The following is a 14,009-nucleotide window of genomic DNA, read 5'->3' as shown; positions in this document are numbered from 1 at the left end:
CTTGTCAAAAGGGGTTATTTGGAAAGACCAAATCTGCAGTTTTTAAACTGCACAGCCAGGTTCCTACAGTATGCCCGGAGACAGGTTTTACAGTGCTGTGACACTGGGTGGCACAATGTGTGCTGCAGCTGGTAGCATTTCATTTACAGATCCTGGGTACACTTGTGCCATATACTAGGGACATGAGAGTAAATTAAATGTGGTATTTCTGTCTCAAGTCTTAATCCTGACATTTACTTAGGTAGTACTTGTTATGCTAATGCAGCTTACTACAGTGTGCAAATGACCTCCGAAGAGGTATCTCAGCGCTGACGAAATGCACAGGCAAAACCTAGCAAAGAGATTTAATAAAAAAACGCAGTTGAGCAGTTTTCTAAACTTGAGCATTGAAAGAGTGGATTATTGCTGACATTCATTAGTAAGCCATAAGTATTACAACAGAGAGTCACACCTGATCATAGACCAATCTTAGCAAATTGGGTCCCAGAAACGTTTTCCCTTCCTGTGAGACCTGTGACTTCAAAGCGAATGCTATGGAGCGAAAGACTCAATATAAAAACTTGCCCTATTTCCCTACACATTTTACATCATTTAAATAAATCATTTTCAAATGATCTTCGGTGCACTTTAATCACTTCCGAACTGCTCGAAGTTATGTAATGTCGAATATATATGAGATGAGTTTCTCATCTTTCATAAGGCCACACATCCATTATTGCTTTCTTAATATATCTTTAATTATTCTTTTTGATGTTTACATATTAATTATTATAGTGCTTAATTCCATATTTCTTTTACACATTCCGTTAATGGGTCACTTTGCCAACTTATTTTGGGACTCCCAGTCCTGCCATCAAAAGAACATATAGCTAAATTGTGATCAAACATAACAAAAGTAAAATCAATTCCCATGAATGTCAAGTACTTAAACTTCAAAAATCACAGGGTTGCATTAATGTACTTACAGGAATTCTGACTCATGCTACTGACAATGGACGGTCATTGAACAGCCCAGCATCCCACATCACATTACTGATATAGGCAGGTTTCTGCTACTGAAAGAACAAAAATGGGTTTTTAAACTGGGCACCAACCATGGAGGGTTGAATGATGACATACCTTGGGTCACTTTGTAATATTGTCTCTTATCGGAGCGTATCATCTCTCTCTCTGATTTTCGAGAACACTGTGTTCATAGATTTTACCATTAAGTGACCCGCTAGATATATCATCCATGGCTAGATACAAAGGACATACACGATCTCACAAACCCCTATCCATGACTGATCGTGTCATGCATAATTTTGTATTCGTGACAGGCAATTATCTTTGAGTAATAGTACGCAGGTACCACCATTCAAAGTATGTGGGTTGTTTATCAATTGAACTACCACGGCTTAACAAGACTTATTGTAGATCCTTTGTTCAACGATACAGACCGAGTACCAAGTTGCTGCCACCCAAAACGCATTATGATAACTTTGTTATTTTACCGTTCCCTAGCACCAACCAACTGCGTGTCAAGAAATAACCCATGTGACACGCGGGGTTACAATCCCAGACGCCGTTCTATTTAGCAACTAAGGCGTATGGTATTTCCATCTAACCATGGGGCGTGATGTGAGAGTGGTATGAATTGGAGCTGGAGTTTGCAGCTCTGGATATGCACCGAGCACTCGGCTAAAAAGATTGTTTACATCAGCAGACGGCGAGATAACCGCATTATTATTGGTCCTTGAAGGATCCAATTGTGTGCCACAGATGACCCCACGTGGTATGCTTCTGTCCAATCCCGAACGGGGTTATCTACAGCGACGTATCCTGACTCCCGCACCTCCCCGAGCGGCTCAGAAGCAAACGCGAGGTACCGACGGAGAGGTGAGGGAGATATGTATGAATGTAGGTGCCGCGTACCGCCATTGTGCAAACTTGTTTCTCGCTAGGTGTGTGAACTTTGTGAGCCGCTCCTTCTTTATAAAAATGTGGCCGCATACATTTTTTGCGCTAAACCAAAGTGTATGATGACAAATTCTGAAACCTGTGCTGGTGAGCGGGTCTGATTTACCTCGCCCCTAACAGGATGCAGAGCGCATTCTAAGATTAATTGAATATCGTATGTTACAACAGTTGTACCATCATATCAGTCCAAATGCAAACATGGATTCGAGCCATTCATAACATAGTGAAGGGGCACACGGCAGCGTTTGTAGGTGTATGTAGGTGACTGTCTGCTTTAACATTAGAATCAAGTGGCTTTTTCAGCATTGCTGTTTTTTGCCCTTCTTTCAGAGCGGTGCTTCCCCTTCATCCTGAGCCGTGGCCAGGTGGGGTGAAGTCCATACATCCTCCAATTGGGGTAAGATGTCTATCTCCTTTGGTCAATTTGACAATTCATGTCCAAAAGTTGAGACCTGTACACTGTGGCAATATGTACTATGAGTGTGCCAGAAAATTAATATTTCCTACTAGGATCATATGATAGTGACCTAGTATAACTATACAAGTACGGGAATGCTATGTTTTTCTAGATGACTTTAATGTAACAACTTCACATGTTCATTATCATTATTATTTTTAGAAATATCCACATTGGAAGGTTGAAACTACCGATACAGACAACTAGTGGACTCAGGTGACTCTAGTATCGAGTTTGAAATATTCATTATTTTATTTATTATTTTGAGCACTCATTGTTATTTTGTTGAGAGCACATATTCGTAGTAGCATGTTTATATAATGGTCCTGATGAAAGCAATGACAACTATTGTCACACATTGCAGAAACATGTTGACCCCTATATACATGAAATAACCCAAGAATCATTGGATTATTCTTATCTACTTCTTTTAACATTGGTAGAGTGGGTAGCGAAAGAATAAAGGTACATTTAGCACCCCCTCATCCAATTTTAATCCACACACATTTAGATTTTTTTGTTAAAATTTTTTTGCACTACGATATCAGTCCCCCTTTCTGATAACATCATCTCCATTTGAGATAAGAGATCACGTTAATCTAATCGATCATGAGAGGGTACTTTGTTATCAGACCCTCCCATGTAGAATAGAACGGATAACATCAGGAGTGGTCTCAATAGGAACCCAAATGATGAAGGGCGGTTCCGTGTGGCGACTGATGGGAATCCTCACATGATCACTGAGTAGGCTCCCTGTGAGGTTGACATGTACATCATTGGTATGTAGATGAAGGTAGTCCTCTCTAGATATATACATAGCGTTTCCTGTCTTGGCTCCCAAGACCCTCTGATACTTTATGTTGTTTAATACATCGAAGCGCGCGCCATCTCGTGTCTCAGGCAGCGTCTTCTCTTATCCCGCTCCTTCAACCCATTAGGTGAGATCTGGTTGTATGACCAGGATTAATATTATTATTTAATAGTATATCAAAGCCTCTTTATTACACATTAAACATATATTTCATATCTATACCATACTCATTAGAACCAGAACATAAAATTGTAGACAAACTGAATAGACTTTTGACTGTATTTTGTTCCCTATTGTACTTATATTTTTTCTATACCAATAATTACAGAAATAGCACATCATCTGTTTTTGGGTGCTCTGCCTGTTGGGGATAACAGTGTGTCAAAAGTGATTCATATGTCATTGACAGTTTCCAACTGCATAGGAAGTGACCTGAGCTCAAGCTGCCACCAGCTGAGGTCCATATAGAGGGAGAAGGCCACTCAGAATTAGGCCTTACTCATTTCTATGTTTAATTTAATTGTGCTCAATGCCTTTAATGTGGCCACCTAAAAAAGACAGTTTTGAAGATGAGATGAGGAGCTAACAGAATGGACTCCCTGATTCACCAACATTGTGTATTTGACGCATATGAATAAAACTGCTGAAAAATTATGTCATGAGGGATACCAAAGGTGCCACATTCAGATTAAATATTGTTGGGATCAACATAGAGCAGTGACGGGCTCCACAGAGAAGATGCACACATTATTTTTGATAAGAGCAATAGACAATAGCCATGTTGTTTTTGTGAAGAAATATTTAACCCATTAATAGCTTAGTTGCTGTAGGTACACCAGCCTACAACCATCATTTATACATAGCTTGGTTCCATTTACTAGTTCAGACTTAAATTATGTCATGATCACTGTCAAGACATTTTTATTTTATTTATTGAGCATTTATTCAGTGTAACATTCACTCGCAAATGGCCTCTGGATACTATTCAGTAACTGGATCCTATGGGTGCAGAAAAGGTTCATTTTAATGCAGCACAAAAGAAAGTTAAAGGCTAGGCAAAATAAAGGGAGTGGCCCTTAGTGGCCACCCGGGTTACTTACAACCACCTGCTATGCCTTCCCAAGAATGAAGAGTCAGTCAGACAGTAGAGAATACAAACTTACATTTTATTAGCAAACTCTGCATGGGAGTCTATCATGACCTGCACCCTAAGATGTCTGCCGAGGGACTGGCCCCCAACCGTCTACAGTGAGTAATCATTCCTCCCAAGAAGCCTCCAACCACGCCTACAATGGAAAACTATCGGCCTGGGCCGAACATGAACAAGGAAGCACAGTAGGATGAGGTAACACCTGCCAGATGGGTACATGTTATCAGGGATTCAAGGCTCCGGTGCTGGGTCTTAGCATTTCCTAACGTGGGAGCAGAAACTACACATTGGGATAGGTATGCGAGGGCAGAATGACCTGTTCATTAGTAAGTCGAGAAACTGGCTTGAACAGAAGAGAAAATAAAAATGAAATACAGTGTTCTGCTGAGGCGAGCAATACGAGTAATGAGGCCTAACTCAGGCACAGTCTAAGCAGCCTAATAGGGATTACGAAATGCGAAATGGAGTCACACTCACTAACTGAAGCCTGCACATTACGGGGATAACTCAGTGGGTTGCATAACGTGAATACAAATGGCATCTATTTAGCCACACACTGCTAACCTAATATAGCATGAAACTAGTGCACTGCAGGGATGGGAATTCCAAACCTAACAAAGGAACACCTTCCTGCACATAAACAATCATTCCCTGCAATGCATGTACCCTCTCACTATGGTGCAAGTCTGCCTGCGTTAGCGCTAGGCAGCTGAATTTAGCACCAGCCCTAGGGAAAATGCAGTAGTGCACTGGATTATTGTAAATACCGCGCATTCACCTGTTTTTTCATAATGGCAGAGCATAGCATAGCAATTTCGGTTTAACACTGTGCTCCGCCATTCTCTTCTAAATATGCCGCCTAGATCCATAGCTACACGTGATGTTTCTGGAAGGGGCCCTGTGGCTTGTGGCCCATCTTACTTTCCCTCTGCAGATGATTGTTACGTGTCAGCAGGACCTCTACCTTCAACATGTTTAGCATTGCGCACTTATTATATATCTAAGTCAGGATGATTTAAAACGCCGAGCGAAGGTCTGATTGTCCTGTCTGCTCCTGAACGATCTCCAGGATTGCATATTATCCACATGTACATTGAGATGAAATGGAGAGAGCAAGTGTGAGTGCTGGATATATGTTAAAAAGTAGAAGAGATAGCACTGACCCCTGAGGTGCTTTACACCGAAGAGAACATGGGGCAGAGCTGAATGTTGCTAGTCCAATGGTCTGAGAACTTATCTTCAAAAATTATTCAATCCAGTTTAGCACTACATGTTCAAATCCTTTCTGGTCTATTCTGAGAAGCAGAAAGCATTGGCTAGGAAGAGAAGGAGGGAGGAGAATTACAACTTAACATAACATGTGTATTTGTAAAGCGCACGTTCACCTCAGCAACGGGGCATCTTGGCACTGAAATAACAGATGTATGTTGTTACCCAGCTCAATGGTACTCATTTTATCAACCTCGAATGGCTGAAAGCCAGAGTGGACCTGCCAGGATTTGAACCTGTGACCATGAGGTCGAACACAGGCCCCTGCAGTGGATGAATTAGTCCACTGATCCACCAGCCCCTATAAGGGGGACTTACAACCCATAGAGGGAGTGTGACACAAAAAGGGATACATGAGTTGTCCATACAAGGGATATCCATAGTGGGATCCCACAGCAAGAGTAAATAAGGACATTAGAATGACCAGCACAGTATGCCAGGTCAATGGTGTGGTGTTCCAGGATAATCACCAGTATAGTTTCAAGAAGAGCATGGGTATTTGGTATCCTGGATACTCCACCCATATATTAGGGTCTCTAAAGATAATCTTCAGTGTAGAGGCACATAGGAGGCTATCAGTTCTATCGAGGCATTACCAAATAAAGAGGTGCAACACGGTGGGCTAGAGCGAAGCATGGAAAGAATAGAGCAGTGAAACGAAATTTGCATAACTATAGCTAAGAGTTCTGATGCACAAAGGTATGCAATATATATCTTACTTACTGCATGTATCAGCTGTGTGCTGCAATGCTTGGGCCATAAAATAATCCTTTGTTTTGGATGACGTGGTGGAGCCCAAGCCAGCTGACTAGCTTCCAAGAGCAACAAAGAAATAGAAAAGGGGTTGAGGGTGCAACAAAGTGAGCAGAGAAATAAATGAAGAAAGTAAACTTGAATGAGAATTGGACAAACAATTTGCACAATTAAAATAATAAACTAAAACAACAAAAAAGACTGCAGGGCCATGCCGCATCTTACTAGATAAACAAAATAAGGTGTAAAGAAAAGCAACATGTCCAAATTGTGCTCACCAGATGGAGCAATTTCATACAGCACATTTGTAATTGATAATAGTCTAATCATTTAACAGACAGTCAGAGAATGTAGAAGGGGAATGACACTGAATACTAATTTCAATGGGGTAATAATGATCATATGTATGCAAATGTCCTAGGGCTGGTCTTTTGGAAAAATACATTACATATTCAACAGATTATATTGTCTGGTTTCGATTTTGGCAAAGAGGGTACTCCACCGCATAAGTGACGGAGTGCCTTCTCCAAAGCGAAGTTCCAACAAGGCTCATTTCTAGTCAGAAAACATCAGCATGTAGACAGTGGTGAACACTCTGTCTCTGCCGCCTAGATACACCTGCGTGGCCAGACATAGTAAGGGCTGTCACTGGTTTGGCCACGTGTCTGCCCACCCTCTTAGAGTGAGCAAACACATAGCCAGTTTTTGCTTTTGCATACTGCCATAAAAAACACGGTGGTGTCTGTAATCAAAAACCTTTAAATGGTGAGGAGTCATTGTTTTATTTATTTTCAAAATTCTGCTTTGGGATTTTCTTTTAGAAAATGTAAAAAAGTTGAAAGTTAGAAGTATGAATCCATCATATTGATGTTGACTTCCATCAAACTTGCAATGTATTTACAGGGGAAACATCCGGAGGCCGGAGCCACTAGTCCCGGAACCCCACAAGCATAACCACGTTTGCCCGAAAAACAATTTTGCATTAACCACGCATGTTAGAATATGAGATCTCCGTTTGACACAGGTATGCACTTGTGACAAGCAGGGATCTTCTCCTCCAGTCAGGGCAAGGGAACTACTCCATAAGAATAACCCCTGCTCACCCTCTAGGTGCGTGGCGCGAGCAGACAAGGCTAATCCTCAGGGCGATAGTTAGTTAAGCATTTATGATCACATACAGTAAACCCAATGACCCACCACCGACGGACACCAGTCGTGAGATTGTATCAAAAATACGTAGACTTTATATAAAAATACTTAGTTGCAGAATTATCACAAGACCATATAAAGTTTAGCGAATGGGGCCACCAGATTTAAATAGGCAAACGTTCTTAAGTGTTCTTATCAGCAAGGTACGCTGCGGGTCGATGCGCGCTTCGCGCTGGAGGAGCGACCCGTTGATGAATGACGGACGACAGGGAAAACAAACATTGTGGACCCTGGATCCGATGTGAACTCGAAATCGAGTTTAAGTGTACCTTGAGGTGAGTGTCCGAGGCGTTTCAGGCACGGCCACTGGTGAGGGCGGACCCAGGACGGGGCCGGCGGTTCTCCGAATAATCTATCCGACTTGAAGCCCCCTCAAGGTGCGAGGCGGGTGAGTGGGATGGTGGAGGGTTGCGGCGATCCGGGGTCTGGAGCTTCTCACGGGGAGAGGCGCCATTCAGACCTGTGGGGGGTACTACTTCTTAGTACACTGGGTCGTACCTGTGGATCGGTGGGGAGCATCGCGTTCTCGGGCAGACAAGTGCAGTACCGGGCCCCCGGTACCAACGTATGGAAGGCCTTCTTGAGGTGCGGCACGAGCCTTGGTATGCAGGAGGGCAAAGCGAGACGGTCGGGTACGTAGCGACGTACGGACCGTCCGAGGCTATCAGATGCGCTCCGTGCAGATTCCGGTGGGAGAAGATGAGAGGCGCACAACACGTTCCGTAGTAGGCGAGGTGACAGGAGAGCGGGTGGCCCGGCACTAAAGCGGAGAGCGACTCAAGCTTGAGCGGGGCTCTCGGTGGCGGGGTGGCCAGGCTCCGAGCTGTCACGACCTTAGGAGGGGTGAAGGCACCCGAGTCACGACTCCGGCGAGGGAAGAGAACTTAAGGCCCAGCAGCAGACGGGCACAGGCAGAATTGAACCCAATGGTCCTGGGGCTCAGTACAGGGGGTAAGCTCGAGATCAAGCCCTTGGAGATCGTTTCAGGCACAAGTCTTCAAAGTCCTCTCTGGTCTTTTCCTCTCCGTTCTCAGCAAGGCACCACCGCAGGCCAGCCCCTCAGGTCAGGAACAGGTTTCCTTCCTTCAGCTTCTCCTGGCCCTTCTAGTCAGGCAGAGGTTTGTCGTAGTCAAAACAGGATCTGATTTGCTAGGAGCAGGGCTCCTATATTTATACTCAGTTTCTTTTTTCTATGCAGGCCAGGGGGCCTGAGCCTGGTTCAACCTAGTTTTGGAGCACTCTGTTGACAGGAAGCTGCCGTCTTCTTTCAGGGTGTAGAGCAGGGACATCAGACGCTCCGCAGGAGGTGTAGCCAGCATTGTGGTGGTGGAGCACAACCCTATTCAGAGTCAAGGACTACTCCGCCCACCCATCCTGGTGTAAGTACTCTATTCACCACCTGGTAGGCTAGACTGTCCCCTGGAATTCACCCAGCCCAGTCACTTACACATCCCAGACAGCAGATACACATCCTGGCAGAGGCGGGCTGAAAAAGTCAGGCGAGCAAATGCTAACTTTCTAAAAGTAGCATTTGCAAACACAGGATATTAAAATAAAGTATTTTATTATTCTGAGTTCAGGCATACTAAACTTGACGTGCCACCGTGTTCCCTGAGCCTGCCGGGATTATAGCGTGCCATAATTCCGGCAGCCCATTCTGGCCTATGAGAAAAGGTGGCCCTTCAATAGTGAAGAACGAAAAGGGCGGTAATTCACTATTAGAACATGTCGCACACATCAGGGCTTCTCCTACTTTATGCTCACAATGCACCCTGCCCGTGGGCCTACCATAGGGGTGACTGATATGAAGTTAAGGGAAGGTTTAGGGACCGGCAAGTGTGGGCACTTGCGCAGTCAGCGTGGCAGTTCCAGACTGCACGTGGGTTCTGCAACGGCAGACCCAAGACACATCTTACGAGGCCGCTTCTGTGGGTGGCGCAACCAGCGCTGCAGGCCCACTAGCAGCATTTGTATTTACAAGCCCTGGCAATCCTGGTGCACGTTACTGGGGACTGATAGTAAACCAAATAAGCCAATCATGGAAATCAATTACGGATACACTTTACATTGGGAGCACTTGCACTGCGGCACGGATTGGCCGTGGCGCTATGCCCTGAGCAGCGAACACCATCAAGACATCTGCGGCACATCAGCAAAAAGTGGAAGGGAGACTCACGCCAAGGTGCCAGGTCTAACAACGCACATGGGGGTTCGGGGTAGTTTTAAGGGATGGTGGGGGTTTGGGGTTGTTTTGAGGGGTGGGGGTTAAGGGTTGTTTTTAGGGGTGGGGGTTAAGGGTTGTTTTTAGGGGTGGGGGTTTGGGGTAGTTTTATGGGGTGGTGGGGGTTTGGGGTAGTTTTAAGGGATGGTGGGAGTTCAGGGTTGTTTTCAAGGATGGGGGAGTTTGGGGTAGGTTTTCGGGGTCAAGGGATTCAGGGTAGGTTTTAGGGGGGTTCAGGGTAGTTTACAGTGGTAGAGGGGGTTCGGAGGTAGTTTTCAGGGGTGGTGGGAGTTCGGGATAGTTTTATGGGGTGGGGGTTTGGGTTGTTTTTATGGGTGGGGTGGTTCGAGGTAATATTTAGGGGTGGGAGTTTAGGGAAGTTTTCAGGGGCTATTTTTGGGGCTCAGGGAGGCAGATTGTGTAGTTTTTAGGGATATGGGGAGGGCAGGGCCGTTTTGGGGGCTCAGGGGGTGGGGAAGGGATGGTAATCTTAGCCACGCATACCCCTTTCCCATGCATGCCATTACCATGAAAAATCGTGGTAAAGGCATGTGTGGTAAAGCAATGCGTGGTTAATACAGTTGTTATTCAGACCGCGTCGTTTAGGTGTGCAGGGTTGAAGAACTCGTTGTTCCGAAATACAGCCTATTTACAGGAACCACTGCAATATCAGTTCCCGGAAATGCAAGAAATGTCTGCTGGGCCGGTGGACAGCTTTACATTTGGTAGGCGGAATACCCTTGCCGTGGTGGGAGTATAGTAATCCGCCTTGGTGACGGTACATGTTTCATCCACCAAACTTAAAATCATGTCCTATATTGTATAATTATTAATATGAACCATGCCACATGCTTTAGAATCACCTACTGCAACATACCTATTAAAGTGTTGGGGGATCTGAATTCTCTAATATAATCTACCAGACAGAGTAGTGAAGCTTTGGGACTATGATTGAAACATGATGGTGGTACAGAGAAAAAGCAGGGTTGGACTCAGACAAAAAATAGGTCCAGCACCAAAGTTAAAGTGGCCCACGTAATTGAACCATATAACTGTAAAGAGTGGCCTACATTTGCAAATCAGGCCAGTTTTGATGTTGTAAAAACAAGTTGTATGGGTTTTTAACACGGTATGAGAAACTGTATTAATTTGTGCTTGCTGCAGGCAATGTTTGTGGTTTTATCGGGCAAATCAACAGTACAAACTGGCCCACCTGGCTATAAAAAAGGCCAACACACTATTTTGTCAGGAAAAGGTTTTTCTCATATTTATGAAGCGATCCACTTTATGGCGAATGTTGCGTAGTATGGCACTTTGTGTTAGTGGGTTGCAGCATTTTTTGGTATCTGGTTCAATCTGATTTTTAAGCTGGTGCAGGAAAACAGCAGTAGTGGAGGAGGAACTTTCTGTGCTCCTATCACTTGGGAGCCCCAAAACAGTGGGATCTCTCCTCTCGTGAAAGTCCCAATGAATGATTGCAACACAAGGGCATACAAGAAGAGGAACACAATATCAACGCATCCCAAACTGAGATGCCCGGTCATCTTGAATGCAGGAGTGATGTTTTCAGAGAACTTGAGGCCAGTAATCCTGAGTCAGTTTCCAGGCTCCTTCTCAGCATTTCTCATGCTGTTTTTCCAGTTTCCCTCTGCTTTTCTGTTTGCTTCCATCGCAAATCTCCAAGTTCTGCCACCCTTGTGAAGTTCTTCCTGATACTAACACCTGCGAAAGGGAATCCTCCATCTCCAGAAGTGTTCATGCTTTATCCTGGTTTATTGTCTAATCACCCTGCTTCTTGTTTCAGTAACCCCACAAACTGAGGAAGTATTTATCTGTATTGGATACAACCATGCATTGCTGTTTCTCTCTACTGACCCAAGATATTCCTTTGGCCTATGTTTCCTATTTTGGTACATTCTAGAGAACACTGGTCCCTATTTTTGAGACAGAAATCACAAACAACCAATAATCATACTCTAAATAGCTAGTATGTCTTTTGTCCAGCCGGACAATAATTTATTTTTCAAATAAAGAAAAAATTATGGAGGTATTTCAAACACTAAATGACAAGTGGGCACAGCCGTGACCCACAGAACATTGAGGCACAACAACGAACACAGAATGGCCAAAGGGCAAGGTAAAATATGTCTCTACACTTGTGTTTTTAGAATTTTACAGACTTAAGTCATTACTGTTTACACCATTGCACATTACAATATTGTTTAGTCATATTGCATATTGCGTGTGGGTGTCGACGACGTTTCGATGCCAACACTAGATACTAGGCATCATCTTCAGGACTTTTAGATCAATCATTGTTGTCTTAATATTATACAATTACACATTGCCTTAATCGCATTACTGTACATGTAATTAACATAAAGGAAGGAAGGGGGGAAAAAAAGAAGAGACACAATAGTTGATAAACAAAAGTTCTGCTAGGCATATTATATGTGACTGTAGTGGATTCAAATACGGTGAACTATAAGTGAGTGACAACCGTGAGAGGTGTGATGCGATGCATGCTAGTAGCGAGGATCTGTTTCACAGCTGCTCTCAGGTGATGTGATTGTTGGCGCATAGAGGTGTGAAGTACCAGGTCATGAATACTGTAATTTAGTTCGTTATCCCAAGAGAGAGGGGGCACGAGGTCCCGGTACATGCTCGGAAAGAATAAGGCTACTTATTGGTAAGACGGCGTGATGAACGGCTAAAAAGGGGCAGTGTTGGCTAAGAATATTGTGACGGACCGCGGGTAGTGGTGCTGCTTAATTCATGGTATCCGGTGTAGTTTTGGCATGCATCCAGACAATTGTGATAACGGGAGAGCGGGGCATGCGGTCAACGTGGCTGGCTGGTGGACGTTGCGGTAAACAATAAAGACAATAAAAACCTGAGAATATTTTTTATAAATGGCCAGAAGGACTTAACATACTAATTGCGAGACCAGTTTAAGTAGGCATGCTGGTAATTTGGGTATTGGAAAGAGTCGTTACCTGTAATGATATAACAACCGCTCGTGACAGCGGGCGCCAGGATTTGCGGAGAATGCAATATCGAGCACGCTGGCTCACGTTTGGTAAATGGGTCAGCTGATGGGACCTATGGGAGGGGGAGAGTGGAATTAACCCCTTGGGTGCTCATGACGAGCTGAGCTCGTCATGAGCTACGGCGCTACGGTGCTCATGACGAGCTGAGCTCGCCATGACCTCGCCCGTTCCGTGGAACACTCGCACGCTGGGCTGATTCTCCTGCTGTGCTGAAAGTTCCATGGGAACGGGTGTGACCATGACGAGCTCAGCTCGTCATGAACACCGGAGCGCCGTAGCACATGACAAGCTGACCTCGTCATGAGCACCTGGGCGCTGTACGCGTCCCCCCGCCCCCACCACAGCGGGGGAATGTGCCCTGTAGCCAAGGGGTTAACAAAAGGTCCCCTCATACGGGGGTTCTGGATGAGAACCATGTTGGCATAACGCAAGGCAGTAGGCTCGCCATAATTACTGTGGAAATTGGATATCCCGCAATAAATAAATTCTGAATTTTGAATTCTGAGTCGTTACCTGTAATGATATAACAACCGCTCGTGACAGCGGGCGCCAGGATTTGCGGAGAATGCAATATCGAGCGCGCTGGCTCGCGTTTGGTGAATGGGTCAGCTGATGGGACCTATGGGAAGGGGAGAGTGGAATTAACAAAAGGTCCCCTCATACGGGGGTTCTGGATGAGAACCATGATGGCATAACGCGAGGCGGTAGGCTCGCCATAATTACCGTGGAAATTGGATATCCCTCTCGTGTAGAGAATTAATCGGGTCCAAGCGAGTGCGAAGTCGCACGATCTGTAATAAGATTAAAAGCACGTATTAGGCATTCAAACACGGCTATTAGCAGAATGTGGTGGTTCAAGGGAAATGGGGAATAAACTTACTTTAGAGGCAGAAGCTCAATGGCCTGTCCGGCTGCAAACGCGGTGAAATTAATGTGAGCCATGGCAAGCATAATGTATGAGTGCTTTGCCATAGACAGGGATGAGGGACTCATTGGGAGTGGGCATGCTGGTTTCTGTTGATACAAGGGCGGCCCTTTTAGAATGTAGTGAGAAGAGATTCACCAGTGTGGGTGCAGGTTGAAAACGGCATATGGACCTAAGGGTAGAAGTGCAATTTCATTATGGGATA

The sequence above is a fragment of the Lissotriton helveticus genome, chromosome 4_1, assembly GCF_964261635.1.
Source record: "Lissotriton helveticus chromosome 4_1, aLisHel1.1, whole genome shotgun sequence".
In the NCBI taxonomy this organism is placed as follows: domain Eukaryota; kingdom Metazoa; phylum Chordata; class Amphibia; order Caudata; family Salamandridae; genus Lissotriton; species Lissotriton helveticus.
The sequence above is the reverse complement of the archived record's forward strand: the minus strand, read 5'-3'. Positions refer to the sequence as shown.